The 25903-nt window shown below is 40.4% G+C and overlaps 1 protein-coding gene across 4 annotated transcripts in view; it reads left to right on the top strand.

The window, feature by feature from the left end:
- The window catches only part of GREB1 (growth regulating estrogen receptor binding 1), a 174073-nt gene that overhangs the window by 4988 nt on the left and 143182 nt on the right, over positions 1 to 25903 (top strand). For 3 of the 4 annotated variants that reach the window (XM_084623301.1, XM_084623300.1, XM_084623306.1), the window contains exon 1: positions 13260 to 13357. The exons of the other annotated variant lie outside the window; for it this stretch is intronic. The gene's annotated coding sequence lies outside the window, so the exon portion shown is untranslated. Of the gene's footprint in view, positions 1 to 13259; positions 13358 to 25903 lie in introns of those variants that run through there. 4 annotated transcript variants of the gene reach the window in all.

Below are 25903 nucleotides of genomic sequence, written 5' to 3'. Positions count from 1 at the left end.
TTTTATCCAACATTTCCCAGGAAAGGGGGGGTGCAAGTGTTGGGAGGATTGTTCATTGTTCTTAAGATCCAAGGGTCTGGGTCTGTAGTCACCTAGGCAAATTGGTCAGGCTTTTTACCAAACCTTGTCCAGGAAGTGGGGTGCAGGGTTTTGCGAAGTATTTTGGGGGGAAAGACGCGTCCAAACAGCTCTTCCCCAGTAACCAGTATTAGTTTGGTGGTGGTAGCGGCCAGTCCAAGGACAACGGGGGGAATATTTTGTACCTTGGGGAAGTTTTGACCTAAGCTGGTAAAGATAAGCTTAGGAGGTTTTTTCATGCAGGTCCCCACATCTGTACCCTAGAGTTCAGAGTGGGGGAGGAACTTTGACAGCTGGTTATCATGCCTTCTATACAGCATCACACAGTGCATGAGCTGCTTTAGGCTGATCGAGCTATGTGGTGATACCCTTATTCCCTAGCATTCTTCAGTTAGCTCCCTGTCTGCCACAACTTAGCTAGGGAACACCAAAAGATACTTTTTTCCTTTAACACCAAAACCTCTATCCTCTCCTCCTTTAAATACCTCCGTAAATATGCTTGCACATTCCTGCCAGAATGGGACTGACACTCTCCAACTGGGGTAGATGGCTGGGGCACACTAAATGTTGGGGCATTATAGGTGAATGCCCAATAGAAGGGCTTTGCATGTTTGTTTGTTTGTTTGTTTTAAAAATAGAGCTGAGATACTGAGGGGACACCATTAGATTGACTGGCAGGCAGACATTCATAATTTCATAGGTTATCATCTAGTCTAACCTGAATGACACAGGCCGTAGGACTACCCTGAGTTAGAGACTTAGAGTTAGAAGGGACACCAACGGTCATTTAGTCTACCCCCTGCCAAGATACAGGATTTGTTGTGTCTAAACCATCCAAGAAAGATGGCTATCCAGCCTCGTTTTGAAAATCTCCAGTGAAGAAGTTTCCACAACTTCCTGAGGCAGTCTGTTCCATTGTCCTATTCTTTGTACAGTTTTTCCTGAGATTTAATGTAAATCTGCTATGCTGTAGTTTGAACTCATTGCCTCTTGTCCTGCCCTTTGTGGCAAAAGAGAACAACTTTGTTGTCTGAACTAGAGCATTTCTTTTAGAAAAATATCCAATCTTGATTTTAAAATTTCCAATGATGGAGAACCGACAACAACCCTTGGAAAGTTGTTCCTATGGCTAATTATGGTTAATTACCCTCACAGTTTAAAATGTGTGCCTTATTTCTACTCTGAATTTGTCTAGCTTCAGCTTCCGGCTATTGAATCCTGTCATATCTTTGTCTCATAGACTGATGAGCTGTCTTATCAAATTTCTGTTCCCCATGTAGATACTTACATGTCACCCCTTAACCTTCTCTTTGTTAAGCTAAAGAGATTGAACTCCTTGAGTCCATCACTATGAGGCTTGTTTTCCAATTCTTTAATCGTGCTCATGACTGTTCTCTGAACCTCTCCAATTTTTCAACATCCTTCTTGTTTTGTGGACACCAGAATTGGACAGAGGATTGCACCAGTAGTGGTTGCACAAGAACCAAATACAGAGATAATATAACCTCCTACTCCTATTTAAGGTTTCAGAGTAGCAGCCGTGTTAGTCTGTATTCGCAAAAAGAAAAGGAGTACTTGTGGCACCTTAGAAACTAAATTGGTTAGTCTCTAAGGTGCCACAAGTACTCCTTTTCAAGATTCCCCAGTTTATACATCCAAACATAGCATTAGCCCTTTGGGCCACAGCATCACACCGAGAGCTCATGTTCAGCTGATTATCCACCAGGAACCCCGAAGTCTTTTTCAGAATCACCAGGAAAGAGTCTCCTGTCCTGTAAGTATGGCCTACATTCATTGTTCCTAGATGTATGACTTTACATTTGGAAGTATTTAAACGTTTTTTATTTGCTTGTGCCAGGTTCACTAAGAGATTGCCCTGTATCAGTGACCTGTCCTCTTTATTATTTGCCACTTTCCCAGTCTTTGGGTCATCTGCAAACTTCATCAACTATGATTTTATGTTTTCTTCCAGGTCATTGATAAAGGCATTAAATTGCATAGGACCAAGTACTGACTCCTGTGAGGCCCCCGCTAGAAAACACCCCTGCTCAGTGATGATTCCCTGTTAAAAGTTACATTTTGAGATTTACCAGTTAGCAAGTTTTTAATCCATTCAGTGTGTGCCATGTTGATTTTATAGCATTCCAGTTTCTTAATCAAAATGTCATGTGATACCAAGTCAAATGCCTTACAGAAATCAAAATATATTTGTGATGAGGTGTAGTAGGCATTTGCTGCTTCCTGCTGTCTTGGCACACCCTACCTAAAGGTGGTATCCTTTTGGGGAAAAAGCAGTGAGTTTAGTCTTCCAAGAGCTACCTAGAAAGATCACCCAGGATCAGCTGTGGGCAGAGCCAAGAAGAATTGATCTTCCAGCTGCTAGAAGGGCTAGAAGCAAGCAGAAACCAATCAGGCTCAAGCAGGCAAGGTAACAAGGGCTGGCTGCTTCTTCCAGGATCATGTTTAGGTAAAACTGGGACAGGGGAGGAATGATTTCCCCGTCTTAATCCAGGAAATCTGGCCTGGTCAGGGGCTTAACTCTGACACATCTTTTGGTTGAACTAGCAAAGGAATGTTAGGGATTTTAAAGCCCAGGTGGCCATCTTGAGTTAAATGTTACCTTAATTTTTCAGCAATAAATTAAGTTTACTTAATGAGATGGTCCTTTGACTCAGAGGAGCCTGTGATAATATTACATCTACTTTTGTACCTTTATCAACCAAACTTGTAATCCCATCAGAAAAAGGTATCAGGACAAATACATTCTACAGCTTCTAAAAGTACCCCAAAACCCTGGCAATACCAGCCATTTGTCCTAAAGCGAGTGGTTTGCTTATATACTTTGAGTCCTTGACTCTCTCCACCAGGGGGCAGTCATTCCATTTAAAAAGTATGATCTGTTAGAATAAATGTATTTTAAAGCAGTAATTTCATCCAATGTTCTTTAAAGGAAATATATCAAAATTAAAATATATTGTACCCAAACTCCCCTCACTTGTATAACTCGTGTGCTTTTAGATTATCAAAACAAATCTTACGTTTTACTATGTTCTATGTTTACTGTTGGATTAGATTCCATGCTTCTCTTAGTTTGGACAATGAAATTAACCTGTTTTGTATAATGTTGTTTTCACTATTGGTTCTAATGCAGTAGTACAATGCTGCAGTGCTTAGGTTGCATGTACTACAGGAGAATGTTTACATTTAAAATGGCTGTATTAACATGTTAAAAGAACTATATTAAAAGCTGTTATGCTGATGTGTTATACTGTTTTAGATTCTTACTAGCATTTATTAGCCATCTAAACCTAAATGTTGGTCTTAAATCACTTGGTCTTCCTTTAAATGCCATTTATTTATTTTACTTATTTGCATTCCAGTAGTTCCATGAGGCCACAATCAAGATCAAAGCCCCATTAAACTCAGAATTGTACAAATATAAGACATTTTGTAGCTAATACGGTCTTCTATTTTATGGCCTTGATCCTGCAACTAGATCCTTGCAGATGAACACTTGTGCCATTGTGGGCTCCGGGTCAGTGCAAAGTTCTGCCTGCAAGGACATGAAAGCAGAATCTGAGCCAATAAAAGTATAGAAGACATTAGCTACAAAATATCTTATAGGAGCTAAAAAATATATTTTTTCAATTGTATGTGCCTAGTCCTGTGAGGTTCTGAGCCTCCCTCAACTCCCATTCAAGGTTTTCAGAACCTCAGTTTGGGCCCAACAACATTAGTATTTAGAAATGTAACACCATTGTGCAACTTTTTCACACTTAATAAGTAATGAATTTGTGTCCTGTATGGCTGTGATGCTCTGCTGAAAGCCACATCATCACTGGAGAAATTTGATACTGCACAGTCACACTGTTCAAGAAACTATGCACTTTCTATGTCCTTGATTTTGTTCTTATTAAATTATGTGCTGAGTTTTAGGACAAGTCATAGTACTAAGAGGGCTCTCTAATAGGAGCAGATTCTGGTAAATTATTTGTAGATTTGAATGATACTTTTAATACAGTTTCTTTTTCGAGCAGTAAAAATTTGTTATATTATTTAGTGCAATATTACCAAGTCCAAGTATTACTTTTTCTTTTTCGAGCAGTAAAAATTTGTTATATTATTTAGTGCAATATTACCAAGTCCAAGTATTACTTTTTTTGATAAAATAAATGAACCAAATCCTGCAGCCCTTATGCAGCCTTTACTCAGACAAATCTTCTGTTGATGTCACTGGGAATATTGCTTAAGTGAGGCGTGCTGGATTTGACTCTATATATGTAACTCCAAAAAATCAGACTCCAGGCAGTGAGGCTCGGGTTTTGGCTTTGTCCCTGGGTCTCAGCAAGTCTAACGCCAGCCCTGGCAACCCCAACCCACAGTTTGAGACCTGCAGGTCTAGTTGCATGTGGAAGTGAAGCTGCCCTTAATAAAAGTTTGCTGCCACCTCCCACTGTTTTCAGTGAGATTGAAGCCAGGTCAACAGGCAAAGTGGCTGCCATTCTATGGTTCAGGAGGCTAGATGGGACAGTGAGGAGCAGCAGGGACACTGTGAAAAATGGATAGAGAAAGTGAGGGGGAGCAGGAGGCAGAGGTGTTGTAGGAGGATGGGGTGTGGGAGGGAGGTGCAGAGGACAGTGATGGGGCTTTTTGGGGTGGGAGATGGAGGGGATAGAATGGCAGCTCCCTCAGCCAGTAATGGGTAAGGGGAGCCTTCTCTGAGCAGCCAGGGGAAGGTAGTGTTACTAACTCTTTCAAATTGATGGCACGTCATGGGATTTGGCATCTGCAGGAGAAGTTCCTCTGATACTGCAATTTTCAAAGTGGGCGGAGCTCGTGTGAGAGCCTCAGGGCTAAGGAAATAGACCTGCTCTGACTCTGAGCCCTGCCTTCAATATATGGTCCAGCAGAGAGGGTCCTGAGGCAGTAGGGGGAGGATCTGGGGTAAAGCTACTGTTGTCTCCAGGGCCCCGAACGTAGCAGCAATGTTTTCCTCCTCCAGCTGCCTTGGGATTTCTCCACTGGGGATCCAGGCAGAAGACAAAGTGAACTCAGAGTGGAAGTTGGGAAGGTGGTGCTGCTGGGTCCAGGGAAAGGGAGAAGCCCTCAGGGGCACCAGAAGGTGGGGAGGGGGTGTAATCAGGGAGGTGCTCCTGATAGGTCCAGGCAAGGGGAGAATCTTAAGGGAAGAAAGTTGGTGGGAAGGAAGGGGAGTCAAACAGTAATAGGAAATGAATGGCAGTTCCCGTCTTAGGGAGTGAGGAGAGGTAAATGCCAGAGAGAGGCATGCATTGTGTGCATTAAAGGTTGACTTTTCAACCTGAAATTGTCACACAGACATTGGCAGAGGCGCAGAGGGGAGTTAAAAAGTAAAGAGACTGATTAAAAACAATGTTTTGATTATTTTAAAATGTCATGATTTTGGGGGGATCTGACTCATTTTTGATATTGTGAGGTGGTCCAACTTATCATTTTTGATCTCTAGAAGTTAGCAAAACGGATCCTTTTACTGTGCTCAAACATTATATGTGATCAACATTGATCGTCTGTGACCACTCCAAGTTCTTTCTTTCATTCATTATATCCTTAGGTTCCTGGAAAGAGAGTAAAGACTTTTAAATACTGAGAAATCTTGGAGCTGACATGGTACCACCGGTTGGGCACTTACAATCTGCAACAGATTCATCCCACATAAGGCTATTAATATCAGCTGTTAAAGTCTCTAACAGGTTCCCTTGATATTGTCACCAGGAGAGCTATAGCTGTCTATACGGTCAAATGTAGTAATTTTCACCATAGCAGGGAATGTTCAAAGAGATCATGCAGCATCTAGACATAATAAACTGGACAAAGTTTTTGTGAATACTAGCATTTCTATTCAAGATAGTCATTTCTTTCCTCTGATGGCTGGGACAGTCACATGTTTTAAATGGGTGGACATGTGGTTTCTTGTATGGTACATATAGTAATAATGAGTAGTGGTTAGGTTTCATAGACTGTGTATTCCCTGAGACTTCAGTATCTAGTGACTTCTAATATTTAGGATACCAGCGGTTACTTAACTTCAGCTCACCTAGAGCCTGATTCAGCGTCCACTGACATCAGCAAGAGCCTGTCTACTGGCAGGCCCCCTAAAGGAACATTCAAAACAGTTGTTTACTCATTTTGGAATACAGACTTCAGATGTTTGTCATTTTCAGCACATATTTAAATAACCTGATCTTTGCTCTCTCATCATTTTGTTCTGCCAAAATTTCTCTATTTTTGGAAGACACTCAATCATCTTCATTTTTCCACTGTGAAGGATTTGTTGACTAATGTTTCCCACTGCAATCATAGAATTGTAGGTTTGGAAGGGACCTAGAGAGGTCATCTAGTCCAGTTTCCTACACTCATGGCAGGACTAAGTATTATCTGGACCATCCCTAACAGGTATTTGTCTAACCTGCTCTTAAAAATCTCCAATGATGCTGTAGCGAGGCGATGACTCACTGCTGCAGCGCCTCCTGCTGGTCGTCCCAGAAATTAGCTCTTTCCAGCCTTTGGAGCACCCTCTCCAGGCCAGTGTCCCTCCTGCACCCCAGTGCCCTTTACCCTGGGGTTCTACCCCCCAGGGAAACCCCCAACCCTCTAAACCCACTTTGCCTCAGTGGCTACTGCCAGTCATCATCTAACCCCCGCTCACTGGGGCAGACTGCAATGTAATGGACACTCATCATTGGCAAGGTTAGGTTAGGGTTAGGACCAGCTGCCTCTGCCTATTCCCAGGCTGCCCCTCTGCAGCCCCAGTACCTTTCTGGGCTTTTATCAAGGCCTGCAGTCTAGGGGTTTACCAGGCCTGTGCTGTGCTCACTCCAGGGCTAGAGTGAGACTCCTCTTTTCCTGGCCTCCAGCCCTCTTATAAGGGCCAGCTGGGCCCTGATTGAGCTGGCCACAGCTGTGGCTGGTACTCCAATCAGCCTAGCTTGGCTGTTTTAACTCCTTTTCCCCAGCCGCAGCCCTCTGCAGGGCTGCTTTAACCCCTTCAGGGCCGAAGCGGGTCTTTAACCCCTTCAGGGCCGCTACAGATACAGATTGCACAACCTCCCTAGGCAATTTATTCCAGTGCTTAACTACGAAAAACTTCTTAACTGTCAGGGTAATGTCCAACCTAAATTACCCTTGCTGCAATTTAAGCCCATTGCTTGTTCTATCCTTAGAGGTTGAGGAGAACAGTTTTTCTTCCTCCTCCTTGTAACAATCTTTTATGTACTTGAAAACTGTGATCATATCCCCTCTCAGTCTTCTCTTCTCCAGACTAAACAAACCCAATTTTTTCAATCTTCCCTCATAGGTCATGTTTTCTAGACTTTTAAACATTTTTGTTGCTCTTCTCTGGACTTTCTCCAATTTGTCCACATCTTTCCTGAAATGTGGCGCCTAGAACTGGACACAATACTCCAGTAGAGTCCATATCAGTGCGGAGTAAAGTGGAAGAATTACTTCTCGTGTCTTGCTTACATCACTCCTGCTTACACATCTGAGAATGATGTTTGCTTTCTTTGCAACAGTGTTACACTGTTGACTCATATTTAGCTTGCGATCCACTATGATCCCCAGATTCCTTTCTGCAGTACTCCTTCCTAGGCAGTTATTTCCCATTTTTAAGTATGCAATTGATTGTTCCTTCCTAAGTGTAGTACTTTGCATTTGTCCTTATTGAATTTCATCCTGTTTACTTCAGACCATTTCTCCAGTTTGTCCAGATCATTTTGAATTTTAATCCTATCTTCCGAAGCACTTGCAAACCCTCCCAGCTTGGTATCGTCTGCAAACTTTACAAGTGTACTCTCTATGCCATTATCAAAACCATTGATGAAGATATCGAACAGAACCAGAACTGATCCCAGCGGGACCCACTTGATATTCCCTTCCAGCTTGATTGTGAACCACTGATAACGATTCTCTGAGAACGGTTTTCCACGTAGTTATGCAGCCAGCTTATGGTAGCTCCATCTAGGTTGTATTTCCCTAGTTTGTTTATGAGAAGGTCATGTGAGACGGTATCAAAACCCTTACTAAAGCCAAGATATACAACATCTACTGCTTCCCCCCTACCCTCAAGGCTTGTTATCCTATCAAAGAAAGCTATTAGGTTTGACATGATTTGTTCTTGATAAATACATGCTGACTGTTACTTATCACCTTATTATCTTCTAGGTATTTGTAAATTGCTTAATTATTTGCTCCATTATCTTTCTGGGTACTGAAGTTAAGATGACTGGTCTGTAATTCCCCGGATTGTCCTTATTTCCCTTTTTTTAGATTGGCACTATATTTTCCCTTTTCTAGTCCTCTGGAATCTCTCCAGTCTTCAATGACTTTCCAAAGATAATTGCTAATGGCTCAGGTATCTCCTCAGTCACTTCCTTGAGTATTCTAGGATGTATTTCATCAGGCACTGGTGACTTGAAGACATATAACTTGTCTAAGTAATTTTTAACTTGTTCTTTCCCTATTTTAGCCTCTGATCCTACCTCATTTTTACTGGCATTCACTATGTTAGACGTTCAGCCGCTACTAACCTTTTTGGTTAAAACTGAAACAAAAAACACATCTAGCACTTCTGCTATTTCCACATTTTCTGTTATTGTTTTTCCCTCCTCGCTGAGTAAAAGGTCTACCCTGTCCTTGGTCTTCCTCTTGCTCCTAATGTATTTGTATATGTTTTTTCTTGTTACCTTTTATGTCTCTAGCTAGTTTAATCTCATTTTGTACATTGGCCTTTCTAATTAAAACATACTTATTTTATTTGTTTATATTCATCCTTTGTAATTTGACCTAGTTTCCACTTTCTGTAGGACTCTCTTTTTGTGTTTCAGATCATTGAAGATTTCCTGGGTAAGCCAGAGTGGTTTCTTGCCACATTTCCTATCTTTCCTACACACTGGAATAGTTTGCTCTTGTACCCTTAATAATGTGTCTCTGAAAAACCGCCAACTCTTTTGAACAGTTTTCCCCTTTAGACTTGCTTCCCAGGGGATCTTACCTACCAGCTCCCTGATTTTGCTGAAGTCTGCCTTCTTATTGTGCTATTTTCCCTCCTACCATTCCTTTGAATTATGAACTCTACCACTTCATGATCACTTTCACCTAAGCTGCCTTCTACTTTCAAATTCTCAACCAGTTCCTCCCTATTTGTCAAAATCAAATGTAGAACAGCCTCTCTCCTAGTAGTTTTCTCCACCTTCTGAAATAAAAAATTGTCTCCAATACATTCCAATAACTTGTTGGATAATCTGTGCCCTGCTGTGTTGTTTTCCCAACAGATGTCTGGGTAGTTGAGTCCTCCATCATCAAGTCCTGTGGTTTGGATGATTTTGTTAGTTGTTTAAAAAAAGCCTCAGCTACTTCTTCCTGCAATCTGTTGATTATATAAATTTATACTACTTCAACCCATGTTTGTAATCTGAATGATATATAGTTCTCTAACTGGTTTATTAAGAGGATTAGGAAATTAAAGGCAATCCCATAAAACTGCAAAACAGATGAAAGGCATTTGGGCTGATTGTTCACTATCAATAATGGAAAATACTGATTCATATAAGAATAGATTAAAAAAAGGCAAGATTTCCCTGTTACTCCAACATTTGAAGCACATGAAAAAATATACATGAACTTTTAGAAAAAAACTGCCCTATCTCTGGGATAGGGCAGGATAGGACTGTGAAGTAGGGAGGCTTTAGACTTGATAAATTATCCTATTCTAACGCTGATGTCTTAGCTGTGTTGCTCAGGTTCCCTGCTGGTGCTGGAGCTGTCAAGGCTAATTGTTCATACAGATGATGATTCATTTGGATTGGCTCAGAATTTCATGGCTGCCATGACAACCAGGGGGCTGTCTTAGGTGGCTGCAAACTCCACTCATAAGCCTGGCACACTTTAGTTCTACTGCTTGAGTTGGGAATGGAAATTACCCCTTCGTCATAGGGTGACCATTGTCATTGTCAGTTTGGGTTTGGGATGTACTTATTCTGATGGGATTTGGAACCCATCTTGATGATCTGACATTGGAAGTTGACAGATCCAACAGGCTTTCAGACAGCCTTGAGGTAAAGTATTATTCATCCCGCTGACAAATCTGTTGATGGTTTGATAGGACTTTTTAATGATCTTTTGTCTTCTACTTTTGATTTGGTGCCCCTCTAAACGTCATATCTATTTGCTATATCCTTGCAAGTCAATATGGTTTACAAATGACCTACAAACAGGTGTTTGCATGGGACTTTTGAAGCCAGCATTGCAAGATATTTACGTGCCAGATATGCTAAACATTCATATGCCCCTTCATGCTTTGGCCACCATTCCAGAGGATATGCTTCCATGTTGATGACGCTCGTTAAAAAAAATGCATTAATTAAATTTGTGACTGAACTCCTTGGGGGAGAATTATATGACTCTGGTTCTGTTTTACCACATTCTGCCATATATTTCATGTTATAGTAGTCTCGGATGATGACTCAGCACATGTTCATTTTAAGAACACTTTCAAGGCAGATTTGACAAAACACAAAGAAGGTACCAATGTGAGATTTCTAAAGATAGCTACAGCACTTGATTCAAGATTTAAGAATCTGAAGTGCCTTCCAAAATCTGAGAGGGACGAGGTATGGAGCATGCTTTCAAAAGTCTTAAAAGAGCAACACTCCGATGTGGAAATTACAAAACCCAAGATAGCAAAAAAGAAAATCACCCTTCTCCTGGTGGCATCTCACTCAGATGATCTAAATGAACATGTGGTGTTCCGCAGTACTTTGGATTGTTATCAAGCAGAACCCATCATGTCCTCTGGAATGGTGGTTGAAGCATCAAGGGACATATGAATCTTTAGCGCATCTGGCATGTAAATATCTTGCGACGCCAGCTACAACAGTGCCATGAGAACACCTGTTCTCACTTTCAGGTGACACTGTGAACAAGAAGAGGGTAGCATTATCTCCTGCAAATGTAAACAAACTTGTTTGTTTGAGTGATCGGCTGAACAAGAAATAGTACTGAGTGGACTTGTAGGTTCTAAAGTTTTACATTATTTTATTTTTGAATGCAGTTATTTTTTGTACATAATTCTATATTTGTAAGTTCAGCTTTCATGGTAAAGAGATTGCACCACAGTACTTGTATTAAGTGAATTGAAAAATACTATTTATTTTGGTTTTTTTACAGTGCAAATATTTGTAATAAAAATAAATATAAAGTGAGCATTGTACACTTTGTATTCTGTGTTATAATTGAAATCAATATATTTGAAACTGTAGAAAACATCCAAAAATATTTAAATAAATGGTATTCTTCTATTGTTTAACACTGCGATTAATCATGATTAATTTTTTTAATTGCTTGACAGTCCTAATATTAGTGATGTATCCTTCAGGAGGACAGGATACCAGAGGCTTGTAAAGAAGCTACTGCAAGGCCACAGCTGAAGAAACCAACCCTTGAGGCTATCAGATTAGTTACTCGATATCCAGTCTCCCATTTCTGGGGGAAATCATTGAGACAGCTATGATAGGGCAACTGTGGCCATTTCTTCAACTCTGATTTCCTTGACTTTAGTCAATCAGGTTATAGGCCTCAGTATAGAGTAAAAAGTACACTGTTTGTATTAGTTGATGATCTGTTGCCAGCACTGAATGAAGATAAAGAGTTCATGCTGATTTTTTTTTTAAATCTGTCAACAAATTTATGATCTATTTGATAGACTTTATAGACTTGCTCAGAGAGGTGGATGTTGCTATGGCAGGGTGGATGGACTCTCTCTAGAGCGACTCTGGTGTATATTTCTGTGAGGACCCAGAAGGTAGCTGTGAACAATTTTCTCTGCCCCAAGGGCTGTCTTCTGCAGTATGCCATAGAGAGCTCTTCTGTTCAACATGTATATGAGGCCAATGAGAGAGTTATTCAGGAAACATGAGATATCTTCAGTATTCTGATGACGCATAACTCTACATCTTCATCATGTCTGACTGGAGCAAAGCAGTGAAGGAAATAACCCAATGTTTTTATCCAGATTTTTTTGTAAACCTCACACTGGTCACTTGAAGTAGCTGCCACACATTGAAACTGGGAAAAATGACAACAGGCTGAGAGAGCACATATTCAATGTAGGGACAAGAAATTAGAGGACTTATTACTGCGTTTTCTGGACCTTAAAGCTAGTGCTGAGTGTCAGTAAGAGGACTGTGAATAACTTGTTTCAGAGTAACAGTCGTGTTAGTCTGTATTCGCAAAAAGAAAAGGAGTACTTGTGGCACTTTAGAGATGAACACATTTATTTGAGCATAAGCTTTCGTGAGCTAGAGCTCACTTCATCGGATGCTGTAGCTCACGAAAGCTTATGCTCAAATAAATTTGTTAGTCTCTAAAGTGTCACAAGTACTCCTTTTCTTTTTGTGAATAACTTATGATCTTTAGGAGAAAAAATGAATAACAGGTTTTTAATCTTAGGGAGTTGTTTGCATCCTCAGTTTATATTGGTTTAGATTTTCAAGTCTATCTTTGCAATGAAAAAGGTTAGTAACTTTTTTCAAAAATGGCAAAGGTAAACATACAGCATAAATAATATACAAATTGGATTTGTGTGAAACTAGACGTCCACAGCTCTCGCTCTAAATAGATACCATTTGTATAGAAGTTTGAAAATAATTTCCAAGTGACAAGTTTTGTCTAGTGTGAATGGGATAGATCGCTCTCTCTCTCTCTCTCTCTCTCACACACACACACACACACACACACACACATCAGGTCAGAACAAAGGCTGCCAGTTCTTCAGAAGATTTTCTCAAGTCTCTGTTTTCTCTTGCACACCTTCTCCCCCTCATAATTCTTTGCTTCCTGCAGCTGCTAAAATTGCCCAGATCCTAAATCTAAATAAGGCAGGACGAGTTGGGAAGATACCATATGCAGTGGGAAGCAGGGGTGAGGATGCAAGGCACTGGGGAGGGAAGGGGGCTGGCTTGTGCTCTTGAGCCTCAGGGTAGCTGATGGTGAGAGATGGCTTGTTGAGTTGGAGTGCATACAGAGCTTGAGTTTGTGGATGGGAAGGAGGGGGCAGCAGCAGGAGGAGGAGGAGGCTGAGACTGGGAGGGGAGGGGAGGGAAGGGGGGGAGAGAGCAGCATCTCTATCTTTCTCTCCAGTCTACGTTGCTAACAGCAAGGAGAGGCTCAGACTTCCCTAATATCCATCATCCCCTGCTCCCAACGTGGTCACAGAACAGGCAGAGCAACAAAGAAGGTCTCAGAGGTAAGGTCCCCTTCAACTTGCAAATCTTGTACAGTCTGCTCAACAGAAGGGAAAGCAGCAGTAGCAGCACAGGGAAGAGACTAACAGCACCTAGGAATAAGGGTGCAGGGGAGAGTAGCTGGGAGCTCCCTAACAAGAGGAGTGAGGAAGTGTGGGCAGCAGTAACAGAGTAAAGGGGGAGAGGGATTCAGGTAATAAATTAGCAGGAGCTGGGAATATCCAGGATTGAGGACCTTGTCCCAGCCCCCCAAATAGGAGGAGGAGAGATGGTGGGGACAGTTGCACTATTAGGGCAAATGCTATCTCACCTGAAATACAAGGGACAAATTCGTAAAGCAGGAACCTGAGCTATTGTCAGCTTCTTTGTAGACGGGGCTTGGATGAAGGCAGTGGAAATAAGAGTACCTACATATGGGAGACCTTGTTCCCATTTCCCTTATGCTCTGCCTTGCTTTTTGTTTTGCTTTTTTTCTGGGTGTAAGGCTAAGCTCTTCAGGCAGAGACCATCACTTGTTTGGTGTTTGTACAGAACCTATCACATTGTGGACACTGCTGGAAGCAAGTAATAATAATGTAGGAGTTTGTACAGAAATGTCCTGAATCCTATCAGGAACTAGGCAGTTGCAAGGGAGTCCAGCATTGTTTTGTGTCTTATGAATAAGGTTATTTGGGGATTTTATTTCCATTTTCATTATGAAACACTGCAGTCAGAATAAAAAGGTAGTGAATCTGGAATCTTTGTGCCCCTTGATAGTTCCTCTGCCCCCTCCTCACTCCAAGGTTTTAGGGGAAGGTTGACCAACAAGTGGCCTCATTTTGTAACCCAGGAATGGGAGAAATGTGGCAATTAAAAGGTGGCATAACTGTAGTAGGTTGACTTAGATGCGAGTCTAGGATGATGGAGTCATCACTTTCCCTTGTCTTGCGAAACCTTGGGAGGGTGGTACTGATTCTGATTTCACTTACAGCAATGTAAATCCATTGATAACTGTGTAAGTATAAGTTTCAGGCTTGATGTTGCTTTGTTTCACTGTCAGATCTTTCCTGTAATCTGTGAACACAGAGGCCGGGAGAAAAGACAAGACACATAATTCACAACAATGGGGCTTTTCTTTCACAAGCTTTTATGACTATTAATTGTTATTTCAGGACTCAAAGTTTTATTATCCCTTTAAAACAATAAATATGTGGATGACTTTGGGCTTGATCCTGCTTCATTGAAGTCCGTGGGAGTTTTGCCATTGATTTCACTTGGAGAACAAGATCAGGTCTTTTTTTAAGATACACCTTTTTTTGTTTTTTTGTTTAAAGCCCTCTCTTGTTTTGTGAACAACATTCTGCCTCTTTTCCAGTGTCCAAACCCTTATTAAATAATTTTTTGGAGGTTTAAAAAAGGTGAACTGCTTTTCTAACAAAATAAAAATTGCTGTATACAAAATTGCTTTTAAGTTGATTGCCAGTTAACTACAGCTTGGATTTTTTTAGAAATTGAGTGTCCTGACTTTTGAAGGGTATAACTGTGATACATGCGTAAAAAATGCTAAGATTACATTAAGGACATGTCTTAAACCCGCAACCAACACGTAAGTTCTATCTGTTTTGACTTGGACTTAATGTGACATTACCTAGTTAGACTCAGTTAGCTGTGCAAATTGGCTTTGTGGGAACAGTGCTCCACAAAGATGATTTTATTGATGTTGCAACTCAGATGGACCTGATCCAAAGCTCCTGGAAGTCAGTGGAAGTCATTCCATTGGCTTGGTGTGTTTCAGATCAGGCCTGTGGTAATGAAATCAACCTCTGATGGGAAAGTCCATAAATACGTAAGCAGAATAGAATGCGTTAAGGATGGAATTTTACTCATTTCTCTGGACTTCCTTGCTTTGTGGATTTCAGCTGGAGACAATGTTACCATATGGGTTCATTTGTTTTGCTGTTGTTCAGTTATAAATGCCTGTATTCCATTTATTGTGTAAAGAGTACATACCCTTCTGAAGATTTTTTTTCTTTTAACTTGACCTTAGATCTATTGTCTATTTGTGTGTTTAACGTCTCATTAAGGAAGTTAATTTTTTGACATTCATAATCTTTGAGATATTACAATATTTCATAACAATAAATAATCTTGACTTAATTTTAACACTAGTCATATAATACTATGTGAAAAGTCACCTCTGCTTATTAATTAGCCATTTAAAATTCTTTTGGTGCTGTTGGGTTTCTTTTAAAAATCGGAACATATTCCATAATAGAGGCTAATGGCATAAAAAGGTTTTCATTAAGAAAAGTTTCCAATTATTAGTGCCAAAACACTTCCAAAAACTAGTAAATTACATTTAATTAAATGTTGTTGTTGTTTGCTGTGTGCATGTTTGTGTATGCATACAGTTTAAATACAACCATTTGAAATCCTGAACAGAAAAAAACCTTAGAAAAAAGACTACTGGGATTTTGATATCCCATTTTAGTCCAGAGCAAACTTATCACTGAGTGATGAACTCCCAAAAATGATGCATTCTTATAAAGGAAATACTGAAAAATCCATAAATATAGTAGTGATAGTGAGCATACTTATTTTGGGGGTGGGGGAAAATTCTTTAATTTCTATTGTTTGTGATTCTTCTAGTGAACACAAGTCTGAACAGTGAATGGTATGTGATCTGTCACTCCTTTGTTACCTTAATACAAAATAAAGCATTTGCTTGTTTTTCAGTTGTGCTGTTATTTCCTGTGAATAATCATCACCATCAATATTCATAAAAAGCCTTAGTGTGTGTATATATGTATGTATATATAAAAAAGAATCACAAATTTTACTCAAAATAAAAATTCCTTGCTTTGTCTGTCTTAGATTGTGTTAGACTGTTGCTAACTATTCAAAGCTTCTACTACAAATATTTATTGCGGAATATAGGCTTTTAAAATCTGAAACTGGGTTGGGAGATGCAACCCTTTGCAAAAGAAACTCAAATCTTTGTTAGCCAAAAGTCAGATTTTGCAGTGACCACAGTTCCTATCTACTAACATCCAGAGAAGTTCTGACAAATGTATCTTTTTTTCTTTTTGCTTTGTGTAAACACTGTTCTTCTACCATAAGCATAATACTGTCTTATTGTTTCCATGTTTGTGTTCATGTGCTGAATAAAGAAAGTTAGCAATCTATTTAAGTAGTAACATTACCAATGGCATGTTTTTTTCAAAAAATAATAAGGGGGAACTGGCATTTGGACATGGAGTGTCTTACAGAAAATGTAATATTTAAAAAAAAAAACATGAATACTGGCAGAATTTTATATGGTGGCAATACTTTAACCTCTTCAAACTGTATTAACAGTTGTAAAAGCAATCTATGGCAATGTTAGATGCTTTGTGTAATTATACAGTATGTGTAAATGAAGGAAAAATTATATTTATAGACAATATTTGAATGCGTGTTCATAAAACAATGAGTAGTAAGGGAGAATTGTCATCAAGAAGGCCTTCAAAGGTACCAAAGAGTAATTTGAACGTTTTCCTTAAGGAGTTCATCCTTATATTAAAATTCACTTTTAAAAATGGCTACCAGTAAAGTGGCAGATTGTTTTTTATGTTATCCCTGTTGATTTCTAAAGCCCTTTAATAAGAAGATCCTGGTTCTAGGCCAATGCTCTTCCTCTGTTTTGACAAAGAGAGGGGAGCGAAATGTGTGGATTCTGGGTTTTGTGGGAGAAAAAGGAAGTATCAGCTCCACAGCATTTCCCTCCTTTCCCCCTGTGCCTGCAGAACCTCCACGCTCCTAAAGTACGTTTGTCAATAAGAATAATAGGCCAGATTCTGCCATGACGTACATTATGTGCAGATTCAGTGTCTTTAAAGAAGCAGTTAAGTTACAGTCTAGTTTCTATTATACATGTTACTGAACACACCATAATTTATGATTTATTGATATAGTGTCTGATTCAAGGAGTATTCCCATCAACTTCAATGGGATTTGGATGAGGCTCACAGAGAGAGTTTAGAGAGCTGAATCTGACTCTGTCAACTGGAAATCTAGTCTATTTAAAAATAAGTTTAAAGTATCATTTTTGTGATTTGGTGAACATTTTCCTGTGTTATTTTTAAATGTCTCTCCTCCCCCTCTTGCTGTGCACAAAATAAAGGTTAAACTGACCATACACAAAGTGCTATCATATGCATAAGTAAACAATCTGGATAAAAATAAAAATAGATTTAATCTTACATGTTACTTAGGTGTCTTAATCCTAATCATTTTAGGTGTTACTTATAATAACAGCAAATAAAACATTTTCATACATAAGTGTGACTTTAAAATTAAGTTACCTTTGTATTACTGTTGTTTTCACTTGTAGAGACAATGGAAATGTTGTTTATTGTGATTAAAATATGATGTGTGCCCAGCCTTATTTCCAAAGAAAATGTTTGTGGCTAATAAACTGTTTTGAGAAAGATATTTTCATAAAAGGCCTGATCCAAAGCCCACTGATATATTTCTGTTGATGTCACTGGGCTTTGGTTCAGGCCATAAGTGTTTAGATATCACAGAGATGAGTGTTCTTGTGAAGACAGGTAGAGAGACAGATGTAACATGAGGTGTGGTCAGTGCTCCTGCCACCTCTGCAAAGCTACTCACTGTTGCTCCCTCTTGAGGGGACAATGCAGCAAAAATTCTGCAAGTTCAAAAATGCTAAACTCTCCCCAGACTCATTTCTGGTCATTGCTTTTTACAAAATAAAAACAACCACCACCACCAACAAAGGCATATATTGCTATTGCATGGCCTTTCACTGTTGTATCCCTCATTCTGCCATATTCCTATTCTTCGTTTATCATTATTACTTGCTGTGTAAAAGCAGAACATGGTGTTCTCCTTGGCGGGAATTGTGTCCCCAGATCTATATGCAGATCTCCTGTTGTTCCATGGAGACTTGAATGGTGAGAGACTGAGCGAGAAGGTGACAAGCCCAGGAAGGATGTGTGTCATGGTCTGTGAAAATGGATTCAGAGGGACCATGTTTCCTGGAGGGAGTGCTATGGGTGGGACACTGAGATAATAAGTGCAGTTAGGCTGGAACCAGCTCAGGCATGTGGACAGAGCAGTCCACGGGGTTTAATAAAGTTTCACTTGCTCAGCTTAACATGCATTCAGCTTCACTCATTGTGAATGAAATGTGGTGGCAGTACATGAGTTGTGAGTTCTCTGAAGTGCAGCAGCTGGCAGTGTGAAGCCATGGATTTGGTCTGAAGCCCCAGATTTTGCACAAACCTAGCCCAACAATGGACCTGGTGGAAGGAGGAGTGTGAGTGTATAGCTCCTGGCCATGCAGGAGGATGACAACTGCAGGAAAGTTAAAACTATTATTTTATCTTATTGGGTACAAAGCAGAGAGGTCTGCACCATTCTAAAGCTCACCACTGCCTCAAGCCCCACAGCAGTCCTAGGACCTGTTGCTCCTAAAAAGCAGAACAAAACTGTGGAACAGTTTTTACTAGATACCAGTCTGAAGGGGAGAGAGATACCCTTGTGTTTCTGCTTATGCACACTGGCTGCTATGTGCAACTTTGGGGACTTGAGAGACTGCCTAATTTGGAACAGAAACTTATGTAGACTCAACACCCAGCAAGGACCTACAGAGATCCTCACTGAACGGAGAGACACAACCATCTGGAGGCCAACCCCACAGGAAGGGAGGAGACTTCACAGAGAGACAGTTTGCTAGATTCAGGAGACAGGGAGACAGTGGTCACTCCCAGTGTGGTTGCCTGTTGAGACCAAACTATCTCAAAGAGAGGCTAGGTAACAGGCTAAGTCAGTGGTAAAGACGAGCCTCCAACTTGACTATGTGCAAGCAACTCTGGCTGAAGGGACGTAGAGTGGACATCTGGTTGTCAATTATTTGTTTTTAATGTTTATATTAAAATGTTTGTAAAATTGGGAAGATGTATCGTGATCAATGGAAGTGGAGTCAGCAGGCCTATATTCCCTGGAGGGATTGTTATTGATGGGACACCAAAAAAGCAGGGAATGCAGGGTGTTAGGTTGGAAGTAACCCAGCCACATAGACAGAGCAGTGCACAGAGTTTAATAAAGTTTGTCTTATTTAACTTAACCTGCATTCAGCTTCATTCGTAAATGAAACAGGATACACATTATGCCTCCTGTATCCAATGTAGCGTACAAAGGAAAGGCTCTCCAATAGAGCCCTCTCCTTGAAGAGGCAACCTCAGTGTAGCTGCAGCCATGTGTGAGCCCCTGATAGTGCAGCTTCTTTGAAGACAGGGACTAGGGTCACAGTTTCTGAAGCATGAGGCACAGCACCCATATAGTGCCGTGGTCTTCCACTGATCCCACAGCCTATTCTGTGAGGGCAAACCAGCCCCCATAGTGAACAACCACAGTGGAACTCCATGAGGAAATCAGGCCCATTGTTACCACCATGATTGTAGCTGGAATCAGACTACAAGGTTTGGTGGGCTGGCTGCTTTGGTCTTTATCGTGCTCTTTCTTTAAAATGATACCTAAGGTACTGTTCCTGCAAACAAGCACATCAGTAACTGATCACACAGCTGGCCTTATTGAGTTCAATGGGATTGCTGTATGGGTAAAGTTACTCACGTGTAAGTTTTTGCAGGATCAGGCCCTAAGATTTAGTCATTTTGATAGTTGGATGATATTTTTGCTGCTGGGTTACTGGGGGGCAGGGGGAGAACTTGCTGTGATTGATTAATATGGCTGAATATATGTTAATGCGCTTCCTCCAGATATTAGCTATTTAGTTTTGTTTATGAACAGGTTCTATGTTTGATCTGAATCTAATGCTGGTTAAGTAGTTCTTGCCCAAATTTTTACAAAATATTAGATATATGACAATTGTACAGTACAGTAACTTGTCTCAGTATGTCATTTATAGAATCTCCAAGCAAAATGATCTCAAACAGAATTTCCACAAACCAAGGACTTGATTCTACAAACCTCGCTCTTGTCTGCAATCTCTTTGAGTTAAATGTGTTTTCTTGTGTGAGTAAAGGTTACTCGCATGAATTAGGATTGCAGCAATGGGCTGTTTGGTCTCAGTCCTACAAAGCTTTATGAACATGCTTAATCTGTGTGCTGGACTTCAGTTGACTTACAGATAAGCATATGCCTAAAACCACAATCTGGGCCCATATAAGTAACTTCATTTACAAGAAGACTAGATACATCAAGCTAAAAAAAAACCCCAAAAACCTTTCCTATCTCATATTTTTTTGATTCGTTGAAGCAAAATTCCATTTTAATATTATTTATACATTTCCATTTTGTATACTTTATGATCCTGATCCTACAACCATTATGGATCTAATTCATTTTGAATTGTATCTTGCTCCATGAATATTCCCACTCCAGTCATTAGAGTGTTTTATGGAGTAAAGTGTTACTTAGTGTGAGTATGGGTTTCAGAATCTGGCTCTTCTTGAATAAAGGTTGTAGGATTGGTCTTTTATGTTTCGTTTTCCCTTTTACTCTGATTATTTTTTATTCTCCCTCTCACACATTGAGGCTTGTGTAGCCATTGAACTGTTTCTGATACTTTCCATTCTAATCACTAATTGTAACTCCACGTGACCATACCAGCCAGTAGCAAGGGAAAGTTACAAAAATAACTCTGATGGGAAAATCAAAATGTAGTCTTTCCTTCTTGAGTGAAAGTTCATCAGTGCAAGGAATTCTGGCATAGTTTATCTTTCATGAATTAATTCAGGTAATCTCTAGTTATGACTGATAAGATGGCTTCCTTAAATTTGAGATGAATTGATTACACTGTCTGCCAACGGGCTATTTGTTCCTTATCCCAAGACTGTTGTAGGCTTCCATGTCAGTTTTAATATTCAACTTCTGTCCTGATTCTTCTCCCATCTGTGGCCATAGGAATTAAGCTAAGTTTAAGGATGAGGAAGGGTTAGAGAGCTACTCTGGGTAAAAATCTTGTTCCCTGTTTAGTTTCATTTGTTTGTTTGGAGGCAGAATTGGGAGGAAGAGTTATAATCTTCATTATATCACAATTGCCCCAGTGCAAACATAGATCCTCAGCTTGTGTAAATTGTCATATCTCCATTTGAAGTCACTGGAGCTATGACAGTTTACATCAGTTGAGGAGCTGCTGCCCTTCCCCACCATGACAATATTAGACTCCTCCTTTGTTATTGAACCACCTTCTTTGATGCAGATATATTTTCACAATTTAAAAAACAGAATATTCTTTATATTTAGCAAAGTGCACTAATATTAGTCCACTAGTATTAGTAGAGTGGAAGCATTAACAACTTTGAAATAAAATGTACATACATGAACACACATAAGTCACATCCATGTCAGCATCTAAAGGGCAACAGAAATCACTTTATAAATATACATTATCCTAAATTAAAAATGAAACAACCAACTAGAGATCACTAGTGAAATGAAAATATTTTCATTTCATTAGTAAAATAACTTTTAAAGCACTTTATATACATTAGTGAAGGAAGTCCCATGAAACCCCTCTGAAGAACTGTGTTAAGTACTGTCTGCAGTTTGCATATTGGAACATAAGACTGGAAGGGACCTCCTTGGTCACTGAGTCCAGTGCCCTGCTTTTGCAGGCAGCCTGACTGGCAAACTGAGACCTTGTCTGTGCAGGAAAGTCCCCACCTCCCCACTTACCTTCTGAATTATTACATCCACACAGCTTTTTCAAAATAAACACACAGCATTCTGGGCAGGTATCCCAAGGTGTAGTGTTCTGCCACTAGGCTCAACACATTATGGGTTATGGTGCATTGTGGGATACCAACTGGAATTCTGTGATTTGGGGTCAATGATTCCTTCCAAAGTATCCCATAATTTGTCTGACTTTTGCTGTCCAGAATAATTTTCAAACTGTTCCAGTTTCAAACAAATGTTTAACAGCTGTCAGGCAGTAGAGAGGAAGAACTACTGAGCACCATGATCCTGGCCATTATTAATATGAATAGAGTGCTCCAGAGGCATTGGAATCAGGCAGGCAAGTGACTATGGAGGAGATGGAAGTTCACTATCATGACCCCACACAGATTCTGCTGTAGGAGAATGAAACCAGTTATTTCTGCATGACTGTTTCCTGGACCAGCTTGACTTAGTGGTGTGCCACTTTTTGATGCAGCAAAGCAGCTCCAACTGGTAGGACAGGATAATGATGCAGACCTGGGATGACCAGCATTGTCTGCAGAACTTTGGGATGTGGAAGGACACTTTCTGGAAACCTGCAGAGAGCTCACCTGGAGGTGTAGCACCACACCACTAACATGAGAGTCCCCCTCAATATGGAGAAGTGTGTGGCTATCACTCTCTGGAAGTTGTCCACCCCGACTGCTGCCAGGCAATAGCTAACCAGTTTGTAAAACAATTGTCAGGGTTGTCATGGAGGTGTGTGCTGCTGTTGAGAGGGTGCTAATGCTCCGGATCATAAAACCTGACAATGAGCAGAAGGTTGCTGATGGCTTTGAATGCTTGGGGTTCCCAAATTGTACAGGAGCCAGTGATGGGACCCGTGTGCCTATTATTTGTCCCCCCCACCCACCAGGGCTTGGTGTACATCAACAAAAATGGGTATTTCTGCATGGTTATGTAAGGCCTGATTGATCACCATGGCAGGTTTATTAATGTGGGGTGATCAGGAAAGGTCTGTGTGGCCAGAATCTTTATAAACTCACATCTGTTTTCTGCAATGAAAAATGGAACTTTTACTCCCCAAACCACTGTGAACATTATTGGTGGTATGGTTTCAACTGCTATTCTGGGAGATCCATCCTAGCTGTTGATTTCCTGGCTTCTGAAGCTTTGTTATAGGGCAGTTGGATAAGGGAAAAGAGCTATTTAAGTGTACCCTGAATAGCTGCAGAAGGAGTGTGCATTTGAAAGATTGAAAGGAAGGTAGAAGTGTCTCATAACAAGACTGGAGGCTTTTGAAGGATATCTGCCTCACGTTATGGCTGTTTGCTGTGTTTTGCACAATATTTGTGAGAGTAAGGCAGACAGCTTCACTAATTGTTGGGAGGCAGAGGTAGAGACACCTTAATGCATATACCTTGAATTGATCTTATTAGGAAAGGATGTTATTAGGGAGAGCTGGACCTTAATGAGTGTAGCTGTAAATAATAAACTTTGATTTGATACACGAGACAGTGCAAATTTGTAAACTAAAACAGTGCTGAAATAGCCAAAGTACAGGCTGACCACACTTTTGTGCAGACAGAATCACCAAAATGTGTGTGTGGGATTGTAGCTGTTTTCTTAATCTGCAAACAAAATGGCAGATGAAATTTAATGTTGATAAATGCAAAGTAATGCCCATTGGAAAACATAATCCTAACTATACATACAAAATGATGGGGACTAAATTAGCTCTTACCACTCAAGAAAGAGATCTTGGAGTCACTATGGATAGCTCTCTGAAAATATCCACTCAATGTGCAGCAGCAGCCATATAAGTGAATAAAATGTTAGGAACCATTAGGAAAGGGATAGATAATAAGACAGAAAATATCATAATTGCTACTGTATAACATAATAATATATCATAATTGCTACTGTATAAGGTACACCATACCTTTAATATTGCATGCAGTTCTGGTGACCCCATCTCAAAAAGGATAATAATAATATCATAATTGCTACTGTATAAGGTACACCATACCTTCAATATTGCATGCAGTTCTGGTGACCCCATCTCAAAAAGGATAATAATAATATCATAATTGCTACTGTATAAGGTACACCATACCTTCAATATTGCATGCAGTTCTGGTGACCCCATCTCAAAAAGGATTTATTAGAATTAGAAAAGGTACAGAGAAGGCCAGCAAAAATGATTAAGGATATGGAACAGCTTCCATATGAGGAGTGATTAAAAAGATTAGGACATTTCAGCTTGGAAAAGAGATGACTAAGAGGTGATACGATAAAATCATGGCTAGTGTGGAGAAAGTGAATAAGGAAGTATTATTTATTCCTTCACATAACACAAGAGCCAGGGGTCACCCAGTAAAATTAATAGGTATCAGGTTTAAAACAAACAAAAGGAAGTACTTCTTCACACAACACACAGTCAATCTGTGGAACTCATTGCCAGGGGATGATGTGAAAGCCAAAACTATAACATTGTTCAAAAAAGAATTAGATAACTTCATGGAGGATAGGTCCATCAGCAGCTATTAGCCAAGATTTTCAGGGTTGTAACCCCAGGCTCTGGGTGTCCCTAGTATCTGATTGCTAGAAGCTGAGAGTGGATGATGGGATGAATCACTTGATGATTGCCTGTTCTGTTCATTCCCTCTGAAGCACCTGGCATGGCCACTGTCAGAAGACAGGATACTGAGCTAAATGGACCATTGGTCTGACCCAATATGGCCATTTTTATGCTCTTTGCCTTGGAGGGTGGAATGGCATGAGAACTCTGTTGCTTGCAATTGGGGAAGTGAAAGGGGTCTGCCCACATCCTGTGTTCTCAATAGACTGCAAGACAGGGGTTAGGTTGGGGTGTTACACATGAGCACAGTGCAAGAATGTTCTGCTAACTTGTCTGCTTTAGCATCGTGTCCAACATTTCTGCATCTCCCTTTCTGTGTCCAGCTGGTCTATACACACTCATTACAGCTTCTTGGCATATTCCTTGTTTTGCAACATGATTCCTTCCCTCTCTTCCTCTGTTGGGAGCCATTCATGAGGTCAGCAAACCTCCCTTGACCTTTCTCCTAGCTCACCCCTCTGTGAACCATACCATGTGCTAGGAGAACAGAGAAGTCAAAGAAGTAGTTACCCTACCAGTATTATAGCCACCATGGAATAATGCAACTATGTCCCTGTTGTATACCGCATAGATAACTTGCTTCAGCTGGGGAAAACAAAGCTGCAAGTAGCAGGCCAAATCTTTCTGATTCTGGCCAGCATGGACTCTCAAGCAACCTCAGCGATATTAACCATAATTAAAAAACTTTGGACATTGGCCTATCCTTGAAAATCCTTCAGCTGGATGTTGAAGGCCTCTGAGCTGCTAAACCTTCCATTCTTCAGTCCCTAGCCTCCAAATATAACATGGATGTAATGTGCCTTCAAGAGACACATGCCAGCTTCCTTTCTGCCAGTTACCTTAACATCAAGGTTATGACCCTGTGAGTTGCTCTCTGCATAGAAAACATGGCTTTTCTACTTATGTTAGAGGAGATCTTGCTGACACAAAACCTCTGCCATCTAATTCAAACTTCTGTGATATGTCTGTGTCTACACTACAAAGTTAAGTCAACTTCCTGTAAGTTGACATCAAGCTTCCGATTTAAGCAGTTCGATCTTGCGTGTCCACACTACACTCATTGTGTCAGCATAATGCATCCTCACTAGCAGCGCTTGCATTGACTCACAGAGCACTGCACTGTGGGTAGCTATGCCACAGTGCACGTAGCCAAATGGAATTTTGGGTAGGGCTTGCAATGCCTTAAGGGATCATAACATTGGCGCGGCTGGTTATAGGAACATGGCATTAGCCTCCCATGATG

This window comes from Lepidochelys olivacea (assembly GCF_965140295.1).
Source record: "Lepidochelys olivacea isolate rLepOli2 genome assembly, chromosome: 3".
NCBI lineage: Eukaryota > Metazoa > Chordata > Testudines > Cheloniidae > Lepidochelys > Lepidochelys olivacea.
The sequence above is the reverse complement of the archived record's forward strand: the minus strand, read 5'-3'. Positions and strand labels throughout refer to the sequence as shown.